This window comes from Cupressus sempervirens, chromosome 5 (genome assembly GCF_028749045.1).
Source record: "Cupressus sempervirens isolate cs-2001-9-10 chromosome 5, ASM2874904v1, whole genome shotgun sequence".
NCBI classification, from domain to species: Eukaryota; Viridiplantae; Streptophyta; class Pinopsida; order Cupressales; family Cupressaceae; genus Cupressus; species Cupressus sempervirens.
In genome coordinates, this window is record NC_143122.1 from 947,921,534 (window position 1) to 947,939,760 (window position 18,227).

General features: G+C 33.6%; 2 pseudogenes; both read left to right on the forward strand.

Annotated features, from left to right (window-relative positions):
- Window positions 1-17,856, forward strand: part of LOC149559093 (GDSL esterase/lipase At2g23540-like) — a 67,633-nt pseudogene extending 49,777 nt beyond the window's left edge.
- The window catches only part of LOC149559092 (1-aminocyclopropane-1-carboxylate oxidase-like), a 248,430-nt pseudogene that overhangs the window by 87,394 nt on the left and 142,809 nt on the right, over window positions 1-18,227 (forward strand).

Below are 18,227 nucleotides of genomic sequence, written 5' to 3' on the forward strand. Positions count from 1 at the left end.
TTTTAATACAAAACATAAAATAACTACCTAGTGGTCAAGCAATTTCCTCCTCCTCATCTTCAGCATCTTCAACATCACCTTGCCCATGCACCAACATCCACATCCTAAAGACATTCATGAATTTAGTCATGGTGATCATGTTTGGATTCTTGATGCTTTGAAGGTGATTTTTCTAGATGTCTCTTTCTAGCTTCATTTTGTTCATAGTGTCAGCATAACTTTGTAGTCACAAGGTATAGGTTTTTGCCATCACTTCACTTTTGGCCACTTTGGAAAAGTTGTAGGATGTGAGATCCATTTTGTCTTTAACAGATTTCATACATTCTTCATGTTGCTTGACCATTGTCTCCACATCAAAACCTCCCTCTTTAAGGAGTTATGCAAATGTGAACTGATAGACTAGAAATCCCTACCTATCTACTCTAATAATGCATTGAAATCCCTTTCACAAGATTACATTCTTGAAATTGATAAGTGTAGTTGGACACTCTTTAGGCAATGTTTTTTCTTAGAACTTGAATTAGTCATGTGTCTACATATTGCAATGGATGTTCTTAGAGGAACTTTTCTGGTCCAAACTCTTCTACTTCCACTAGTTGAGACACTATGGTTGATAGTTTTTTAACTTATATTGTCCATGTCCTAGATTGAACATGGGATTCATCCAGAGCAATCCCTACTAGGGAATCAATCTCATACGGATTTTGCATAAGTTTGGCAACTTGATTTGATACCAAGTTGATCCAATAGGATACTATAAACATCATCATTTTCCCCTTTTTTAAATCCTCTAATAGCTGTTGATTTTCAAGGGCATTGGAATCAAAGGTAGTTTGTGATTGATTACCAGGAATTCAGCTTTGTTTCTTCAACGAGTTTATGTATTAAGCCATTGCATTATTTTCAGCTCTCAATCTTTTCTTCTCAATTCCATCTTTCTGTGATTTTAGCACAATTCTTTTGTGGGTGCCTTTACCTAGTGCTCCTTTGTCTCATGGTTCATTACCCCTAGATCTTTAGGATTTGAGCAAAAGCACATAGCAAAGCCATGGAGCTCAAGAAAACTTTCTTGCAGAAAACCTATCATGGAGAAGAAAAAGACAAGAAGAGGCAAGGGTTTGATCTAAAAAACTCAGACGAAGAAGAAAAATATTATTCAATAGATTCTTGATGAGATCAATCCTTATAAAAGGAGATCAAAACCCAAATATAGTAACCTAAAAGCCTAAAAAAGCTAGGTTACACAATATAATTAATAAAATATTAATTATATGCACCTACAAGATAGCTTGAGCGAACTAGAGTAATAGGAAACTTATTTAATTAAATCAAAGTGATTTAATTAATAAGTGAAAATAAATAATTACTCTAACACCCCCCCTTAAGCGAATCTCAGGAGGTAAGCTAACCTAGCACAGCTATGAAAGCAGAAAAGTGGGTCTTGGTAACAAGGCCTAATTAGGTACCCAATACAAGGAAATCTCTGTGAACTAGAGAAATAGAGAAAACCACATGGAAAAAACCCTACTCCAAAAAGAGATAGCGAAGAATGTTCCATAAGAAGGAAGGAAGAGAGATCATGAAGAGAACCACTGAAGCATGAAAAGCCACAAAACTCTATCAAAAGGTGCTGATCTGTAGAACCTCCACAAAAATAGAAGGCATGAACCAAGTGTGTCTATATGGTAGATGATCGTTCTCACTGAAATGCATAGGTAGCCAGCCAATGCAATTGCCTAGTATGTAGGATCAAGTAATAAATACATAGCTCACACTAATGAACCATTGAACCAAGGAAACATAGAACAACAATATAACCCCCCCTTAATGCAGATGGGGTGAGGTGACAAGCAACAGAAAAGATGGGCCAAAAATCTTCTACAACATAGGAACCAAACACATCAAGAGTGAGGTCCAAACACCTATAAAGGCATGTGTCATCGACACATCATGGGGCTAATGTCATGGAAAGGACACTCACTTGACAAAGGAAGAGGGCCTAAATGGCAATCAACTATTACCCCATGGCACTTTATAAAATAGTGTGATTACAATAAATCAAAATGATAAAAAGGATCCCAAATTGCAAGAAGTGGCACTTTATCTCAGTGCATTTGCATAAAGATTCTTATAATGAATATCAACAATGATCAAAAAAAGCATAAGGCTAATACAATAGAACGTATAGCCCAAAACAAAGCATTTGAAGCAACAAAATCAATCCTCAGACCTGAAATAGCCAGGATATCCACCAACATGCTAAAATGTAGAAGACTAAATAAAATGTGCTTGGAGTAGAATCTTGAACAACAACCAACATCACTAAAAAGAGTAAAAAGAGGTTTCTAGCGATATAAAGAAGTCTAAAATTGGAGATTGGATGCTCAAGATACACCTCCTGAAGTGCAAAATAGAACATCTGCCTTTGACTACCAAAATAGGCAACCAAACTACATCAAAACTCAAAAAAGCCTACATGAATATCTTTTTCTTGGAACCAACTTTCTAGTGCATTTTTTAGATTGAAAAAATACATCTGTATGCTCGAGTTACGGAGAAAAAACCACAAGGCCCTTTGGAATACAAGATTTTTTTTTTAAAAAAAATAAAAAAATCATAAAAAAATAGAAAAAAAAAGCACCACCACCGCACCACTAGCAGAGCGGTGGCTGGGGTGGCAAGAGGGTAGAGGGCCACCATAGGGCAGAGTTGCAGTGGGGTTGTAGCAAGCATTGCTAGCTAAGCCATTGCTGGCCACTGGCAGATTGCCAGTGGTAACTGCTAGCAATTTCCACCAATGGTGACTACAGCAGTTAAGTAGTTCCACTATGGCTAACTAACCACCACGAGTCAAAATAAACTGCTACACAATTTTTTTGCAATTTTTTTTATTTTCTATGCCACAGATTGTGTGTAGAGGTTGTACAACCCTATACGGAAATTTTTTTTTGCCTCCCAAATCAACATTGTCCGAATCAGACAAATTTTATATGGAAATAAGGGTTTGAACAATGTTTGAATCTATCTGTGATGTCTGTTTGGCCTCAAACTACTCTAAAAATTAATGACCCCCATATTTTCTCAAAAAAAACTTGAAAAATACTAGATTTGATCCGCCAAACCCTTATTCTCCCTTTTTCTTGAAACACCCAACAAGCTACAATAGATTTGGCTCTAATACCATGTAGGATTTGAGCAAAAGTGCATAACAAATCCACAAAGCCCAAGAAAACCTGCATGCAAAAATCCTGTCACAGAGAAGAGAAAGACAAGAAGAGGCAAGGTTTGATCTAAAAAACTCAAATGAAGAAGAAAAATATTATTCAATAGATTCTTGGTAAAAATACAAAGAGATGAATCCTTATAAAAGGAGATCAAAACCCAAAAAGGGTAACCTAAAAGCCTAAAAAAGCTAGGTTGCACAATATAATTAATAAAATATTAATTATATGCACCTAAAAGATAGCTTAAGCAAACTAGAGTAATAGGAAAAGTTTATTTAATTTAATCAAAGTGATTTAATTAATAAGTGAAAGCAACTAATTACTCTAACAAGATCTGTGTGTGTAACTTCAAAGTTTCTCAAGTCTAATTTGTTAGCTCCTTCTTTATGGTTATAAGTAACTACTTTAGCAATGTTTCTCATAGTTACACTATCAAAAGTTATCCTAGCAATTCTTTTTGTCCTCTAGGGTTTGGGAGCCTTATTAGCATATTTACTCACAATATCATCAACAAGAAAAGAAACTAGAACCAGACTCCTTTTCCTATTCATCGAGGCCACAAGCTAGGTAGGGTGACAACATCCCATTGTGATCCAACAACCCCTTCTAGAGTAGTTATAGTCCATACCCTTGGAGGAGATGAACCCATGATCATTCAAAGTCTCTAGCTATTATCAATGAGTTCTCCACCTTGATCTTTGTCTTGCTCACTATTAACTTGAATAACTTGGTAAGAGCTTGCTAGAGTTGACATTTTGGTCTTCCTACTAGAACAAGTTTTCTACATAAGGGGAGGATTGTGAACCTTTTTCTCATAAATTCTTGAAAACCTTTTGCTACTTGCAATGGGAAGATCAAAATTAGAAATAGAATCAACCCTAACATTGGCACGAGTGTCCTTTTTCAGTTTCAACCAAGAATCTATCTTTTTAAACACATTAGCTATTTTTTCAAGAATATTATATTCTTCCTTAGAATCCCAATCTATAGCAAGTTTTATAGGTTTAATTTCTTGGGAAGTTGGAATGTTTGTCCCATCCTCTTTTATATCTATAATATATATTCCCAACTTCAATTGAAAAAGGATAATATGGGAAATGGTAAATTTAGATAAACCTCTTCTTTTCACTTCTAATTCATTAGTACAATCTTCCCAAAAATCTTCCATAGTGGGAACATGTGTAATTTTGACCTAACTATCAAACAAGCTATGGATGATGCCTTTGCTATCAAAGTTTGGTCTAGTTTGATAAGTACCAAACCAAACTTAACCAGATCAGAGCTTATATATTTTGCATCTTCCACGCTTCCACATGTTAGCTTGCCTAATTTAAGTGGAAAAATGATATCATGAGCTTCTTCAGCTAAGAATTTATTTATCATAGAAATTAATTGTTGTGCTACTTTCACCAACATCAAACAATCAAAAGAAAATTTAGGAAGACATATAGGTTCTTCATCAAAACCTCCTATTCTCAAATATGTAAACCTTGGGAATTGAATATGTAGGCTATTGAAAGATAGGACAAGTTTTTGAGACTCGAGTGAAACTCTGTGTTGCAAAGAAATTTTAATCTCAAAACATAATTTCTCAAAGAAAACATCATGAACACTTCTAAAATCATATAAGACTTTATATTTATGTAACAAAGACAAATAACTATTTATGGTGATATAATTAGTCCAGGGTTCATGAGGAAAATGTTACAAATCTTGAGTGGTAGCTAACATGTACATTAAGTAAGATGACATGAAGAAATATTTCTTCAAATTTAGGGCACCTTTCAACTAATCTCTAAGAGAACTAGCAACCATTTCCACCCAATTTAGAAATTGAGAACCTGCTAACACAATTTGAATATAGAAGTACATCCAATTTTAAAAAATAGAGACATCGGGGAAACCACAAATTCTCTGTAAAAGGACCATCATGTCTTGAACTTGAGTAGTCATCAGGCTTTTCTTCAAAGTTTTAGGTAACATTGAACCATCTTTATAGAAATATTTTGTCTAACTTTTTGTTATGACATTCTTATATTCACTTTCCTTTTTAGAAAACCTAGCTATAGATAAGGCTGGGTAAGGTCAAAAAATTGTTGTTCTTCCAAGTGAAATAAGCTAAACATGGTCTCTCTATTAAAATCCAACAAAATACTTCCATCTTTCTTAAATATATGGCCTTTAGACACATTGCACATAAGTATGCATTCCTGAATTAACTATGGGCAAGGATAAGCTGGAGGGAAAGTGGAAGCCATGTGCAAGTTTGTGTCTAACACTTAAGTGGAAAAAGGTTGGGCTAGTATTTCACACAATCTTTCTAAATCCCCTCCCTGATCAACCCCTAGCAAGTCTATATCAACTATAACAAGGGACCTACATTGTATACTATGAGTGTTTTCAAATATGTGTAATGTAGATTTCATAATTTTAAGAGCTCTATTTTGAATGCAAAAGCAAGGAAACAACCACACATATGATTCACCCCACAGATGAGAGGAAGAAAAAACTAGAAGATGGAAGGATTACCTAGAAGATGATGACCATTTCAACTATGAAAGAAGGTTGGTTTTCTTTGTTTCTCTCTTGTGACTTCTTGTTTTGAGTAGAAAAAGAAACTTAATATCTTTCTTTTAAATGATAAAACTTTCCTTTAAAGAATTTTGAAAAGGAAGGCATGATCATTAATTGCATAGAGGATGGAAGTGATTTTAGGTAATACTGTGAAGGAAAGATGATAGGGCAGAATGGGTATTGGCATTAAATTAGGAGCCAAGTACTTTAAATGATTACTCCTTTTTACACATGCCAAATATTTTCTTTCACACCCTTAAATCAAAACTATGACATGATTATTAATGAAAATTTTACTTTATTTCTTGTACTTACCTTTCAGGTGATGATGTTTCCTACAACCATGTTAATCATAATGAGGCAACCAGTTGTTGTGTGTCTCATGTGCTACATGTGTGTCCAGTATGTCAAGTGGGTCCTCTAAGGAAAGCTACTTTGAGAAATGCAAGAAATATCGAACTCATGAACGAGTTCCTTTGGTACAAGAGGTTCAATGTGGTTTAGTGGTCTTTGAACTTGGTACAAAGGGTACAAAAGTTTCAAGGAGTAAAAGAAACTTGTCCATTATACCAAGACACCTTTTGAACCACAACAAGATGTTGTTTTGAAATAAAACACTTTTTCTTCAAGCTAGTTGTAAGTGAGGACTTGGTCAATGATTTAGCTTGAGGAGAAAGGTTGGCCAAAAAAAAAGTCAAATAGATATGATAATGTAAATACAAATTCATTTTTGAGTTTGACAATTTGACAAAACCAATGGTTCAAACTAAAAATGTGAAAACAAGAGTAAACCAAAAATAAAGAGTGAAAGAGGTGACTTTGAAAAAAATGAACAAGCAATATGCAAAATAAAGAAAGATTTATATGGGCTGAAGCAAGAACCGAAAACCTTGTATGCAATGTTGGCTAGATATTTGGCAAAAATTGGATTTGCTAAATGTATGAAAAATAGTAACTTGTTGATGCAGGAGCATCCAGAGGTATAAGGGGAATCCTGTGTCACCCAAAAAAAAAATGTACTTAGACAAAGTTTCTATTTCATGTGTTTTGATTTTTGGATACCCATTTGGGTCAAATAAAGGTTCCAACTCTCACAATTCCACTATCAGTGTTCTAGGTTAGAGTATTTGAACACCTTGGGATATGTGTAAATGCCAAAAATATAGGAGTATGCAATTGAACCATAATTTTTTTAAATTAGAAGGTATAAATTGGCCAGATGAATGAAATTGTAATTTAGAGCATTCCAAAAAAAGAATCAGGTCAAAAGGCCCCATGGTTTGAAAGTTATTGCAATTTTTCAATTTCTGGAGACCTCCTAAGAATGCTTCAAAGTCAGGTTAGGGGCATTAAATGACCTCAAATAGGGCTGAAAATGGGGGATGAACTAAGATTTTCCATAGGGCTATAGAGTGCTTTGAGAGCTTTCTGAAAATGTAAACGGTTTGTCAATCGGAGCTACGGTTCAAAAGTTATGCCTCTCAGAAGTTCGGTTACCATTTCTGGATTCTTCTAATTTTGCACTGACTTCTAATGCAGCTTTTGGAGCCTTCGATTTGGTTGGTGGATGCCAACTAGCACTTTCTAGAATGTATTCCTAATCCTTAACCCTTTGGGGTCTATTTAAGAACATTTATGGCATTGTAAAATGCAGTTTGGAGTGGAGTTTGAGAGGAGGTACTGGGAAAAGAAATTATCTCCAAATTTATGCTATTGTAAGCCCTTAGGGCATGTTTTGAAGTCTATTTTATCTATACCTTGAATGTATTAGCATATTTATAGAGTTAATAAAGTTTTCCCCTTTCCTGTTGTGTCCATTTTGTTATTTGGCTTGACCCCATCACTTGTATTTTGAAGAAATTGAGAATGGTCTATTGATAATAGTAATATATATTGATGACATAATATTTGGAGGTAATGATGAAGCAAGTGATAAATTTTATGAAGAAATGAAGAATGAGTTTGAAATGAGTATGATACGAGAAATGAAGTTATTTTTAGGTTTGCAGATTGTGCAAAATAGTGATGGAATTTTCATCTCACAAGATAAGTATTTAAAGGACTTGTTGAAAAGAATTGGATTGGAAAATTTTAAGCCTATTGGTACACCAACGATAATTGCTCACAAGTTATCTAGCAAAGATGAGATAGCTATAGTTGAGTAGAAGAAGTACAAATCTTTGATTGAAGGTTTGCAATATCTGACTCACACTAGACCAAATATAGAAAATGCAGTTTAGATTGTAACAAGATTTCAAGTTGATCATATAGAGTATCATTATGCAGTAGTAAAGAGGATATTTAGATATTTGAAGGAAATGTCTAATTATGGGATATGGTATGACAAATCAAGTGATTTTACTCTATGTTCTTATACTAATGTAGATTGGGCATACAATATGGATGATAGAAAAAGCACCAGTGGTGGAACATTCTTTCTTGGAGGAAGACTGGTTTCTTGGCTAAGCAAGAAACAAGATTGTGTTTCATAGAGTATAGCTCAGGCAGAGTATGTAGCAACATCAAACAATTATAATCAAGTTATGTGGATGAAGCAGATGTTGAAGGATATTGTGATAGAATTCTTAGAACATATTATCATATCTCGTAATAACACAAGTATAGTAAGTATGTCTAAGAATATTGTATTGCATTCTAAGACTAAGCATATATCTATTAAGTATTATGTCTTGAGAGAGAAGGCAACAGAAAAGGAGACTAAATTGGAGTATGTCAGTGCTAAAGATCAGATTGTAGATATCTTTACAAATCCATTACCTAAAGTTTTATTTGAGTACTTGAGGGGCATGCTTGGGGTTATGCCCCTACCTACTTTTGAGTAGATGATGTAGATATTACATCAAACTAGTAGTATAGAGAACTATTGTTTGACTAGATTGAATGATGATTCTTCCTGTATGGGAGAGTATCTATCATGAGTAGAGTCATTGAGGACTCTTGGTAATTGATCTTGAAAAAAGTATTTGGACACTTGAGCTAGTTGAAGACTTTGAATAGTAAATTGACATAATGAGGCCTTTTTCATTGATGCCAATGGGGTAGATATGTACATGAAAAATATCCTCTAGTTTAATTGGGGAGAGAATGCATGAGAAATGGGGGATAGAATGCATTAGGGAGATTTAGAAAGATTCATGTAAGTAGGAAGAAGGACTATCTCTATGGGGGAAATATGCAGAATGAAGAGTTTCAATGTATGGGGGAGAAGTTGAGAGTTGTTTAGTGTGTGAGCTATTATTAATAGGGATTACTAAGAGGTGGGGTGAATCAGTAATCTACAAACTTTAGTCACCAACTAGATATTATTACTTACTTTAAACCATGTATAACAAAGAAATAAAGTAATGTTGAATAGTAACAATAGCAATACACAAAGATAACTCATGATTCCATATTTTGTTAATTAGGGAAACCCTAGCCAAGGGAAAACCCCAGTGTGGATGATACCCATTAGATAATATATTAATATATAAGTTCCTTGTTAGAGGATGGACCCTATTAGGATTCAATGAGAAAATTTAGTATAAGGAGTCCCTATTAGGAGAATTTGTATCCCTATTAGGAGATTCCAACCCTCTTAGGAGTTGTAGTATAATGTATGCAAGAGAGTCCATTGCCCAAACATAAAATTTCAACTACAAGAAGAGCTCCCTGCTCAAAAAAGTAATTTACTATTATTTTTCTACCTTCTTTAATTCCTAATTTTTAGCTTGATCTTGGATCACTAGATAGTTCATACAAAAGTTTGCATATATTGCTTTCACAAAAGTTCGCTCACTTCACAATCTTACTTTGCTTACAATGTTACACAAAATATCACACTTCTTATAACAAGAGATCCTTTCATAAATATTGTGGCTTTACATAAAATACTGTTGGGTTAGCTAAGACCACAATTCACTTTTCCAAGTTAGATTAAACATCTAGGATGTCAGCCCTAATTGGAAAAGTAATTGTTTTACAAACAAAACAATTATTTCCTTTAATTTTGATGTCCTGCCTCATCAAAACACGATTATCTCTATTTTTTATAGTTTGTACAAACTTTTGAGGTTATACAAGTCATCACCAACATGTACACTATCTCCATGTAACTTAACTTGTCATAGTATGATGTTTGCAACATGTTATAAACAAAAATATACATTGTTGTAAACCAAATTCTATACTTACACAATTTTCTAATTACAAAACACTAAGTATCTTTACTTTCGGGGTTTCCTATCAACATGTACATCATGTGTTGTCATTAATGAAAACAATTACATATCACTATTAGCCAATTGTGAACAATCTCCCCCTTTGGCATTGATGGTAACCAAAATAGGGAAAATTGGCTACGTGACAAAAACTTAACTATCAAAATAAACACTACATCTATTACAACTTGTTCAACTTTACATATATGCTCCAGCTTACAATATACTATATGCTTTTACAATCTCCACATGTATCGCTCCCCTTTGTATCTTTTCCAACAATGACATCACACAATTTTCACATGAATCTTTTCCCTTTTGGCATCAATGACAAAGGTTAAAATGTCAAGATTTAGTCAAAAACTATCAAAACTACTGAACTGCTATCTTTCCTTATGCTCAAATGATCTTCATACAATCATCAAAAATAATCTTCAAACTATCTATACCTTTGTTCCATGTCTCTTTGGTAGATTTTGTTGATGTGAGAATTGTACATAATGCATATGATGCAATCCAAACTGCATTAATATCTAAATACAAAAAGTTTGTATATATATCCTTGGCCTTGATGCATTCCTCTAGCTACTTCTCAACAAAAGGTAACTTTAGAGTAGTGGATTCTCTAAAACCAGATGTTCTCCTTAATATTTTCTCTTTCCAAAGTTATAGTTTCTAGATATTATTGTGAACACTAGCAACTTAACTCTCAATATCATCAACTTTGCTAGATGGGTGCTAGATTAGGCTAGATAAAGCCTCTAGCTTATTCGTCTTTGCCTCTATCTAACTATCTAAGTCTTTAGTTAGTTTGTATGATATGGTACACTTAACATACAAACCTTTCCCTTCCTACTGACATTTTTGAAGTTCTTTTATGCATGTATCAAGATTGACTAAGTTGTTCTTGATATTCTAGAAGATGGTGCTACATAGGTCAGCATCATGGGAAATCTGAGCCTTCAGTTCTGTAACATTCAATAAACTAGTAAACTCTTCATCAAAAGACTTTAGCACTACTTGAACTCTTTTTTTGGGATTTGACTCAGTATGTTGTACTATCAAAGTATTGTGCAGTCAGTCACTCACTTCCATTAATGATCATTGCAAACTCTCAACTATTTTATTCTTCTATAGAATTTTGAATAAGTATGAGATTAGATCAATTTGATCATCATCATCAGTAGTCAAACTATCAAGATAGAGCAAAGTAGATGAACTATATAGCCTAGTCTCATCCCCCCTCTACTTCTTTACTACTTCTTTAGTTTTCCTCTCTTCCTCTTCTTTCCTTTCCTTTTCCTCTCTTTCTTTCTTCTCTTCTAACCTTTTCCTCTCTTCTTCCTCTATTTTCTTTTTCTTTTCTTCTTATGCAATCCTTCTCTTATCTTCATCTTCTTTTCTTTTCCTTTCTTCCTCAAGAAACTACTTCTTGGCTTCCTCTATCTTCTTCTTTTCAACCTCTATTAGCCTCTTTTCTTCCTCAATTTGTTTTAACTTTTCCTCAACATCATCAATGTCTAGTACATTTGGTTTAGAACTATCAAATGGATTGGTATCATCAATGTTAAGAGTGACATGGGTTTGATCAATATTCATAGTGTCACCATTGGTTGATACTTTCAATATTCTAGGAGCTAGAGGAGATGCTTCTTGTGACTCTAACAACATCTTATTGATAGCTATTTTAGTCTCCTTTCTCAACTTATCCTTCTCAACAACCATAAATAAGAATGGCCTCAACTTATTTCTTAAGTATGGAGTGAGGTTATGCATCAATCCTTTAATTAAATCTTCATTATCAGTCTTGCAAATGGTCTTCACTGTAGACTTCTAAAGTTCAAGGTCTTCTTCTCTTACTAGAATCTTCTTCTCTATAAGTCTCTCATAGACTTTCTAGTTCACTACTCCTTTGATATCCTTCATACTTCGATCATTTGCAATGATATGTCTTAGAGTAGATATATCAATTTTATCCTTCTCAAAATTATTATATAGATCATAACACTTGTTCATCTAAACAAAGTTTCCCTCTTTTGCAATTTTTGTGTTTATCTTCTCAATCTTGAGCTTCCAAGGTTGTTGAGCTTTGTCTGCTACTTGTTTAGGTGGAGCCACCTTTTTAGTTTGTTTGGTTTCTTGTTCCTCCTCCTCTTCATCACTTGACTCAATTCTTGACAATGTTTTCTACCTCTTGCGAGGTCTTGCAGCCATTTGTTTGACTCTCTTTGTCTTTGTTGACACTGCTTCAACTAATCTTTCTAATTTTCTCTTGTGTTCACTGGGTTGAACATTGGAAACTATCACATATGGAATGCTCTACCCCAAAGTTGTCTCACCAACTAAAAATGAGAAGGGTTGTATGTTTAGTACACCTTGTTTTGTTATTTGTCTCATGGCCTCAAATTCACTCTCTATTATTTTGGCCTCAGATAATGCCTTCTTCATGATTGACTCAACCTTCTTATGAGATGCCTTCTCCAAGGTTTCTTGATGATCATGCTATATGATCTCATCATACGTGCCAAATCTATACTCAACTTTATCTTTTTTTGAATTCAACAACAAATCAATGTAGCCAACTAAAAGATCATCAATCAACTCATAGCTCAAAGGATCCAAAATTGTCTCTTGAGGTTCCACTACTTGAGTGTAAAAATGATATGTATCAACTAGAATACATGTATCCTCCTTGAATCTATCCACAATTGCAAGTGAAATCCTAAATCTTTGTTTCATCTTATTTTGAAAGGTTTTCATTATTAAGTTTTGACTATCTAGTATCTTCTTTGAAGCATGCCTTCTGCATACCTCTACAATCTTTTCCATAGTGCATCTATCACTACTCATTATATCTGTTACTGATAAGTAAGGGAATCTCTTTAGAACATGAAAGAATGTGTGATTTATCAATGATTGGAATCTAAACACACCATTCTTTTTCCTCTTAATCTTTTCAGGGTTTTCCAAGAGTTTCATTCTCAGTATTTCACTCAAAATAACTTGCTCTTTCTCAACACATATTTTATAAGCTGGACACATAAATCCTATTGAAAGTTCATCTATCTTAGAACTTGCACAAATTAAATAAGAAATAATTCTACTAACAAATATCACATCACCTTGCTTTATGGAGTTGATTACCATAGCCTTCCCATTATATATTTCCTTAGTATAACTTCTACTTTCTTCTTAACCATCTTTTCACCTATAGGTACACTACCTTTTTTGCTAAGACCAATTACCTTATGAATAAGGTCGGCCTAGATGTCTACTACATTATCTTGCATCCACAATTTTCCATCATGTATCCTACTTAATATTATTTGAGTCCATTCATCTATATCTAGCTCAAGGTAGAAATGATACTTAAACAAATCAAATTCCTTTAAGTGATCAAATTTAGGCTTCATAGTCATATCTTTGTTCATATATTCACTGCCAATTGAATCAAACTTGCAATTCAAATAACTTTCTACGTCTTCAAGGTAAACTATGTTGTTCAGAGTGATAGACAATGCAAGGTTAGGTATCCATCACTAAGTTTTATGAAAACTACTTTAAACTTAGGTTTATCCTCATTTTCAATGATGGGTACCACTGACATATCCATAATTCTTAACAATATGAACTTTTACCAAGAAATTTTGTAGAAAAATTATAAAATACCTCTTTCCAAAAATAGGATTTTCTACAAAATCACTCTAACAAGTTGCTTCCGGATGCTCTTTTCTTCAAATGTGTTTGGAATGAAGTAAAATTCAATTTTTTACTCCATTTATTCATTAGCCTGAACTGGCATTAATTGTGTACTTCACAAATATGAAAAAGCCATTAATTATGTACTATAGTTGGTTAACTACTCAAACTCATCAATATGATCTTTAGATGTCACCGAGGTTTACTATAGCCTCCTTCCATCATGATAAACATCCTCAAGACTTCACATCACAAATTTTTTTGCAAAAATATACTTTTCATCTTCTATTATAGAATCAATCATTACTGCAATACCAGTAAAACTAAATTTCATCATAACTTGTTTAGATGAGCACCAAATCACAAGTGATCTTAGGTACCACGTAAACTTAACTGTATACACCTTTTTCCAATTTCACTACCTCTAATTCAGTATTTGACTGAAGTTCTCAAATTCTGATGCTATGAATAAGCTTAATTCAACTTAATCAAATCAAATGTAACAACTCCCCTCGATCATCCTGTCTCACCATTATCTAACTTTTCTTTTGAGATATCTATTCCTTTCACAAATGCTTCATTAAGTTCTTCTTGAAGTTCAATCATAATGTTTTTTGTTCTTCATTGTTAGGTCTAGAGTTCCTTTCATGCTTACTTCTATCATTCCTTCTATTCCCAAAGTTTATTCCATTATTTCTTTTGTCTTTGAAGTTTTTATCCATTTTGTAGTACTTCACTATGTTTCCAAAGTTATTGCATAACTGACATATAGGTGCTCTACTTCTAGGATTCTATTGATCATCAGGTGGATGACAATTATGAGCAATGTGTCCTATGTTGTTACACTTATAAAAAATGCTATGTCTTCTATCATCATAAGATCCCTTTTCTATTGATGTCCTTTCATTAGATCTTCTTCTATTTGTAGGGTTAGTATTTCTAGACATTCTACTATTTCTTCTATCATTATCATACTTAGCTTTCCTAAAATCAATTAAATTATGACCCATACCATGACAATTATGAAAATAAAAGTTCTTAACATGATCAAATGACTTATTAGTACAATCTCTTTTTATATGACCTATTTCATTACATAAAAAGCACTTACCTCTAAATTCATACTTGGTTGTCTTAGAAGTATCCACTTGCTTTGGTTCATCCAAGATTTCAACTTCATTGATTTGCTGAATTTCTTTAAGTTTCTTGGAAGATTGACTAGATTCAATCTTATTATCAAATTTGTCTTTTTCTTTCCAATCTAATCTAATCGTAGGTTTATTCACAAACATGTTAATTAGATAACCAAGGCCAGTCTTATCATAAGAAGGTCTTTGTATAGACATTGAATCATCAAGTTTTTCTCTGCTAAAATAAATCTTCTCAAGATGTTGTTTGCACTGTGTCAATTCACCTTTCACAATAGTATTGTACTTATGGAATTCTTCATGATCTTCTTTCAATGTTTCAAAATTAGATGCTTTCTTTGCCCGACTCATTCTAAGACATGCATTTTCAATCTTCATGATGGATCATTTGTCAAAGTCAACTTCAAATTAGTAATCCTCAAATCATGCTTCAAGGTCTTGTACTCTATCTTCAACTTTGAATAGTCATCATTAGTAGTTCTAGATTTAGTAGATTCAAGCTTGGATTTTAGATAATCAATCTTTTCATTCAACTGACCAATGTATACATTGGAGTCTTCATATATGTCCTTAAACTTGTCTCTTTCTTTAGTAAGGAGATCAATTTGTTCAAGAGCTTCTTCAAGATTCTTCATCAACTGTTCCATATCCGTAGGAATCTTACTTAAGTTGTTAAGCCTCTTCAAAGTAACCTAGCTCTAATACTAATTATTAGAAATAAGGATTACTAAGATGGGGGGTGAATTAGTAATCTACAAGCTTTAGTCACCAACTAAATATTATTACTTACTTTAAACCATGCATAACAAAGCAATAAAGTAATGTTGAATGGTAACAATAGCAATACACAAAGATAAATTATGACACCATATTTTGTTTAACTAGGGAAACTCTGGCCAAGGGAAAACCCCAGTGGGGATGATACCCATTAGATAATATACTGATATATAAGTTCTGTGTTAGTAGATCAACCCTATTAGGAGTCAATGAGCAAATTCAATGTAAGGAGTCCCTGTTAGGAGACTTTGAATCCCTGTTAAGAGATTCCAACCTTGTTAGGAGTTGTAGTATAATGTATGCAAGAAGAGCCCATTGCACAAACTTGAAATTTCAACTAAAAGAAGAGCTCACTACTCAAATAAGTAATTTACTACTATTTGTCTTCCTTGACTGATCTATGATCTAATGATTTCAGACTGCCAGACAGTTCATACAAAACTTCACATATATCGCTTTAACAAAAGTTCACTCACTTCCCAATCTTACTTCGCTTATAATGTTACACAAAATAGCACACTTCTTATTGCAAGAAGTACTTTTCATAAATATCATGCCTTTACATAAAATACTACTATGTTGGTTAAAACCACAATTCACTTTTCCAAGTTGTAGGCATAATTCCAATCCCCTAATTTTAAGCTTCCAACTCAGCCCGTCAAGTAAATCTTTTGTCAGTTCATTTTGTTGATTATGGTAGCATTTGGTGAAAGCGCCGAACCTAAATCCTAATCCTGAAGTTTAAATGTTCAAAGATTTATATGCACTTGGTTTGAATCAAATTCAATGATTAAATTATGACTTACAGTTTCAAAGATCAACCTTCAAGCACAACTTCATGAACACAGATTATCATGCAAGGAAGTCTTGTGTCAAGGTTGCCTTTTTCTTCACTAGCCTGTTAATCACAACATCTTTTAGTAGGTAGTATTTTTCAAGTGTGCTTAATTTTGGGAGTGCCATTCCAGAGGGGAATGAATTTTTTGTTTTAGGGAGAAGCTTAAAGGAGCTACGAGAAGAGAATCAAGGACTTTCATAAGAGAACCCTACTGGAAATTAGTGAAGCTACATCACTATGGACTAGAGATATTGGATCTTTATTTGGGTGGACCTCTTCAATGCTATATCTAAGTTCCCATGTATTATAGATACTTAAAAACAAGTCTAGAAAACTTGTCAATGGTTTGTCATTGGGGATGATAACCTATGCAATGATCGAAAATCTGACATATGGAGTTGCCATTTTGATGTTGATAACATCATGGACAAATTTATTTTCCAAGCTACCTTGGCTACTAGGGAGTTTAGGAACAGTGTCTCTAGACTTAATCATATTGATGCAGGCTTATTATTTTAGCTGCCAGTATGGGAAGATAACAAATGAGACCATGCCAGTTTTGCTACCTACTTGGGGCTTCCATTTACTCCTCCATATCTAGAGCCAAAGGAAAAATTTATTAGAGGTAAAAATTTTGCATCAAGAGGCAATGAATTGCTTGACTCAATAGTAGCTTATGAGAATATTATCACAATGGGTGCCAAGTAGATTAGTCCGAACACTATTCTTCTATCCTCAAGAAAACATACACATTTGGAGCTGCACAGGCGAAATCCTACCTTAAGAAATGTATATACTGCATTTCAATTGGAGTAAATGATATTACCTCCTACGTAGGCAACACAACTCTCCAAAACACCACTTCTCCTCAATAGTTTATCACATTGTTGACTTCCAATTTTTATTAGTACATAGCTAGTCTTTATCAGGTGGGGGCAAGAAAAGTCCTTGTAGTGGCTACTCCACCAATAGGATGTGATCCTTATCGAAGACTTACAAATCAAGGTGAACATTTGGACATAGCAAACCAGCTATTTGTTTCATATAGCACCACTGTGAAATCACATATGGCACAATTTAGCCAAAAGCTATCTGGATTATCCATCATGTAATCTACAACTTATGATTATCTTTTGAACATAATTCAAAATGGTGAAGCCTATGGATTCAAAGATATAAAGTTAGTATGTTGTGGATTAGGATTGTTTAATGTACAAGTATAATGTGGAATGATGAATCCAAATAAAAGTGCATATGTGTTGTGGGATATTGGACATCCAACTGAAAAAGTGTATGAACTATTTTCACAATAGATATGGAGGGGAAATTCTTTTGTTATGCACCGATTTAATATCTCTAGACTAGTCTCGTGTTAAAAGCTTTAGATTACAAATGATCTCTAATCTCTAGATTCTTATAAGTCCAAATAGAGCATTAGATAAGAGAAACATAAAGCATCAAATTGGCTCTCAATCACATGATTCAGCTATCATTATCAACTTAAAAGATTAGAGCCATTATGATAAATCACAAGTGTCCAATCAATATTTGATTGCGTGTCAAATTTAGAGTTTCTTTCTCATATAAAGAGCATCATCCACATCCATTGGGGTGAGGTCATCAAATGACCCAAGCATGAAGAAGTTGCTTTCGCAAAAAATGCTCTCTCATGTTCATTTTCCACGAGGAGAAGCTATTTTCTAATTCTCTGCCAAAGTAAAGTCAATATGTAAAAATCCACAAATAG